The sequence below is a fragment of the Castanea sativa genome, chromosome 3, assembly GCF_040712315.1.
Source record: "Castanea sativa cultivar Marrone di Chiusa Pesio chromosome 3, ASM4071231v1".
Classification (NCBI taxonomy): domain Eukaryota; kingdom Viridiplantae; phylum Streptophyta; class Magnoliopsida; order Fagales; family Fagaceae; genus Castanea; species Castanea sativa.
In genome coordinates this window covers 58692218-58698217 of record NC_134015.1, presented here as the reverse complement: position 1 = coordinate 58698217, position 6000 = coordinate 58692218, and positions in this window count along the sequence as shown.

Sequence of the window (6000 nt, the reverse complement as noted above, 5' to 3'; positions counted from 1 at the left end):
ATTGGTATTAAACAAATATATATATATATATATATATATATATATATATATATATATATTGGATCTATGGTTAATGTGTTCTTGTGGAATATTGATGATCAATAGGTATATTTGATCTATTACAAGCTTGTGTTAGTTATTATTGAATTTTAAGCAGGTTTATATAGCATTTTTAATATATATATTTTTTAAATAATGAGTAGGTTTTTGCGACTTTTTAAAAACATCGCTAAAAAGTAAGAGGCATCATTTTTAGCAATGCCTTTAAAATGATGCAAATAATCAATCCTATAGCAACGTTTTAAAGATGTCACTAAAAAGCAAAGAGGACAAACACTTTTGCGACGTTTTTGAAACGTCGCTATAGGTGTGATTATTTGCGGCGTTTTAAAAACGTCGCTAAATGCATTTTCCTACATTATATACGAAAATGTTATATTATTTAGTGACGTTTTGTTTTTGAACACCACTAAAGAGTAACATATGGCGACGTTTTTTGAAATGTCACAATAGGCCTATAGTGACGGCTCTATTGCGACGTTTTTGAATGTCGCAAAAAAAAAAGTCACTTTAGACCATTTGTGTCTATAGTGATGTTTTTTGGGTTTTTAGTGACATTTTAGAAACGTCACCTAAACCCAGATTTCTTGTAGTGAAAGCATAACCATCAATCTGAAACAATTCAAGGCTTCATCAAGAATTCTTTCCGGCATTGTATCAAACACTTTGTGAGCATCATTTATACCTCAATTTTCGACCCTCCCACCTCAAGCATCGATTTGAATTCTTATTTTCTTTTTTAAATTGTGTGTACAATTTAAAATTTTTAATGACATTTTTATGTGGAAAATAAATAAATAGAGAAGTCCAATTATTATTATTTTTTGTTGTGAATGTAGAGAAGTCCAGCTTTCTTTCAATGAGAATGAAATGTTAGAGCAAGAAACAACAAAATTACAATCACAACTCAGTATTCCAATAAGAAACAAAATCTGAGAAAGGTAAAGATATGTGGGTCTACCGTTTTGAGGAAGATAGAGAAGCAACGATGTGCGACGGCGGGGAGAAGAAGTGAGCGTCTCTGCCTCTGCCTCTGGTGTGTGAGAGCAAGATTCTTCCTCCTACAAAACCTTTTCTTTCCCTCCTCACCGAAATATGCTTTGTTTTGAATTCACATTTTTTTTTCTTTTCCTAGTCAGATTTTTGTTTTCTTTTCCTAGTCAGATTATTTAAGTTGTGTTTTGTGACTTGGCAGTGACAGTTAAGCAATGTTGTAAAAATGTTGTAAAATTATTATGGACGTAGCATTTCTCTTTTTCTAAATAAATAGCCTCCCATAAACAAGTAATCTAAACTAATTGGTGATTTTCCGCATGTGGTTTGACTTGGTAAATTGAATTTTCTTAGCTGGTATAATTTGATATGATTTGAATTTGCATTTAATTTTGAATTTATAATTCAAAAATGTTTCCTTATTTGTGTGTTTACATATATTGTTTTTTCTTTATAGACAAAAAAAAAGCTTATATTGACCCACTTAAACTCGAATTCGATAAAAATTCAACCAAGTGAATAAGTAATAATTGTCCTGGCCCACTTAAACTTGAATTCAATGAGAATCCAACCAAGTAAATAAGTAGAGGCTGGTCCACATATTATATCATATGAGATTTAATGCTTGACATGACATCTTCCTAGGCATTGACCTTGATTCTGGACCTATGGTCCGGTTGAGCTGGACCTCTATGTAGGGATCAAGAGAGGTTCTTGAAAGCTCAATTAGTATGAAAACACTAATGCTTATTTAGACCCCCAATTTTAAAATACAGCTTAATTGCTTTTACTCTAACTTATCTAAGTGCGAAACAAGAGTAAAACACACGCAATAAACCAGAACACTACTCTAAGCCATAAGTAATAAATGTAAAGCTTAAAGAGTAGGGAAGAGAAATGCAAACACAAGATAACATTGAGACGTGCTATTGAAGAGGAAACTGAAGTACTTGGCGAAAAACCTCCCCATCACCCTCCAAGCCGTATTCGATCTACTTGTGAATAAGTTGGAGTACATGAATATCAAAAAGACCCTCCAAGCCTAATCTACCAATGTACTTGAGCCCTCCAAGTTTCTGCTACCAACGAACTTCTTGGACTCTTGTCTTCACTAGTTATTTGGATCCCGCGATTCCGCCCAATTGCATCTGCCACTCAATGGCTTCTTCTAATGCTTCCTAAAGACACCAAAACTTCTCTCTACACTCAAAGTGAGTGAGGTAAGTGTTTGGGCTAAGAACCTCTCAAGGATGCGTAGATAAAGAGGTGGGAGTAGATGGAAACTTTAGAAAAATGATGTAGCAGATTGTGGGTAAAACAATCTCTAACTCTCAAGTGTTTGGCTAGGGTTTCTCTCTCAAAAGTTTCTTAAGAAAATACTCATTTTTCTTCTTACATTTAGTGGGTAATAAGGGTTTATATAGTGTTAGTTAAGAATGAGAAAAGTCACACTCCAAAAAAAAACAGGCAATGAGTTTCGCGAGTCACTAGCGACTTGTTCTGAGTCGCAAGTTACTTGCGAAATCCAGCCTATAAATGACTTTTCAAATTCTAGCATGTGCTTCTTACGTGGCTTGTTTTGCAGGTCAACAGTCACGAGTCAATTGCGAGTCAAGTTGCGAAAACCACTTCTTCACAGATTCTTCACCAAATTCTCACACACAACCCTTACATAAAATCCCACAAAAATATTGGGAAATGATTTAACAGAAATACAATCAAATTTGACACGGAATTAAAGCCAACATATACATAGTTATAAATCACAACTTTATAGTTCTTAATCTTGATTTAGTAGCATATTCTCTGATTTGAGTGTAAGACAGATCACACCAAAATCGCCAAAGAAAGCCATTTTATTGGCAGACACGATGGCGTTCATGGCCACACCATCAAATCTCACAAGGTAATTGTTCATTTTTTGTAATTGAGTTTTTTTTTTTTTGTTTTGGTTTTGGCATAAAAGTGAGATAAAGTTCATTGAAAAATGTGAATGCTTACACCAAAACTAACACAACCTGTTATTTTTGAGCTGTAGTGTGTGTGTTTTTTTTTTTCATAAAAAGATGGGCAATTATCCCACATTAAAGTATGTTGTATGTACTATAACTTGTTTTACCCTCCCTTTAAAGTTACTATTACTTTTGTATGCTGATATGTTTTTGTGTTAGAAGAACCATACTTCCTCTCTCGTGTGTGTTTGTTTCTAAAAAAAAAAGAACACAAAGAAAAAAAAATGTGTGTAATGTTACAACACTCAATATTTTTTAATTGAATATTAATTTTAACAAATCAACCATTGGATTATATTATCTTTGTGCATTCTCCATGTTTGCAAAATTTTAAGATGATTAAATATCAATAATCAAGTCATCAATCAATTATTTAAATTCAAGTTTTTATAGTTTAAAATAATGCATAAAAGATGAGTTTATAGATTGAATGGTAAATAACAACTAATTGGCATAGATATTTGTATACATGTTAAAAACATATAGAATATGTAATCCAATTGTGGAGTTTTTAAAATATGAATTTAATAACAAGTTATTGGATGGTGTAACATTGCTTAGAGTTATACTAGGTTAACTTGAACCCAACCCATATATATATAAAGCGGGAGAGAGTCTACAACATTGAGAGAGAAGAGAAAAATGGGGAGAGAGAGAGAGAGAGAGAGAGAGAGTAACGAATGATACATATTATAACTCAAGGCAAGTCGCTGAGGAGAGTAGAGTTACTGTGATTGCAAAACCGAGGAGAGTGGAGCTGCTATGATTGCGAAATTGAGGAGAACAAAATTGCCACAGTATCTCTCTTGGTACCTTTTTTATAGGTAAAATAAAATTAGATTATATATTTATGGAATGAGTTGAACAAGTTACGATTTTGAATGATTAAAGATTTTTTTTTTTGAATAAGTTTTTTGTTGAATATTTTGTTCATTTGTTGTTGTTTTTTATTTTTATTTATTTATTTTTTATTTTTTTTTTTGTTTAAGGGGTTAAGAATTATGTTTAGAGGGGCCAAAATTAATTTTATTAAATCCAAATTCAAGTTCTCAAGCCAGGGTGTTCAATATTTTGTTTTAGGATAAAAATAAAATAGGTTAAGTTAAAAAGAAATATGTATATAATTTTTTTGTTTTTTTTGCAAGTTAGCTGCCCTTGTCAACTAATACATCATGAAATTTCTAACGGAGACGTCCAGAATTCAAATCCCTCGTCTCCCACTATAACTATCTAATCGTCAAAAAAGGGAAATAAAGAAGAAGAAGAATAAATAGTTACCCTTGGCAGGAGCATTTCCTTGCCCATTCAGAGGAGGGAAAAAATACAGAAGAAAAAAAAACATAGAAAAAAGGATGGGGTTCCATTGGCAAAGAAAATCTTTTGCAAACCAAATTAATCTGTCAAATAAAATTTAAAATACAATATTTCTAAGAGAACTTCAACTAAATTGGAAGTAGAAAATACAACATTCCTGAGAATCATAAATTATTGCTGAGAGTGTACCTTTATTGCAAATGAGAGCTGATTCCCCTTGGGCACAAATGTTATCGAAGAAATATTTAACCTCCAATAGGCTGACTGAGAAGGGTAGAATTCGGCCTTGCTCAAAAATCTGGGCTGCTTGCAAAGTTGGTGGCCCTGTGTATGTGAGAGGCCTTAAATGGATCATTGGTAATGGTGAGGATGTAAACATGTGGCAAGATTTTTGGCTTCCCACGGGTCCCCTTAGAAGTCTCATCCAAGGACCTCTTGCAAGAGATGAAGAAGTGCAGACAGTCCAACAATGTCATAGTAACTCTCTTGGTTGGAATCTGCATAATCTTTCTTTTGAGTTTCCTAGTGACCTCATTGAAACTATTAAAGCTACTCCTTTCTCAAATATTCCAAGCACTAAGGATTCTCTTGCTTGGGCTTTCTCTAAGGATGGTAGTTTCTCTGTTAAGTCTGCCTACCTTCTAGCTAGAGATTCAAATCCTTTGAACCCGAGGACTGACAATGTGTCGTGGGTGTGGAAATTGGATGGCCCTCCCAAAATCCAATTCTTTCTTTGGCTGTGTCTACATAACAGCATTCCCACCTGTGAAGTCTTGGGTTCAAGGGGTTTAAACCTCAGCCCTGCATGTCCCATTTGTAATGTTGGTAATGAATCCATAGAGCATTTGCTCCGGGGTTGCATTTCAGCTTCTCAGCTTTGGCAGAAACTGGAGTTTCCCCTCTGCCTTGTGGACTCCTTTAACAAACCAGTAGCGGAGTGGTTGCAAGTGAATTGCAAGTCTGACATTTGTTCAAAGTTTTTGGGTATTCCGTGGAGGATAGTTTTCATCATGAGCATCTGGCAGATATGGATCCACAGGAATGAGTTTGTGTTTAGAACGGGGAGAGCCAATAAGAACCTTGAAAGGAATTGCATCCAAAGCAGTGCTGAATTTTTCTACATCGGTATGAAGACCAAAGTCCCCCTTTCCAAGACCTGTATTCCTGTCTCTTGGCAGAAACCTCCTAGTGGTTGGGCTAAATTAAACTCAGATGGGTCTGCATTAGGAAATCCGGGCAGAGCAGGTGGAGGAGGGGTGATTCGGGACCACTCAGGCCACTGGATTAAAGGCTACAGTCGTGCCTTGGGAACTACTAACAGTTTTATTGCTGAATTATGGGCGCTTAGAGATGGTTTAATCATTGCTAAGGAACTAAGACTTAACAATCTGATTGTTGAACTAGATGCATTAAGTGTAGTACAAATGATTAATAGTGATACTCCAAATCTGTTAATGGAGCCTCTATTGTCTGATTGCAGGAGCCTTTACAGAGAAATTCCTAATAGACGGATACAACACGTGTACCGGGAAGCTAATCGTTGTGCTGATGCTTTAGCTAAGTTGGGTTCAAGTGTAGTCCTTTCTTTTGCTATTTTTGTTGTACCGCCGCCTGTGGTGGT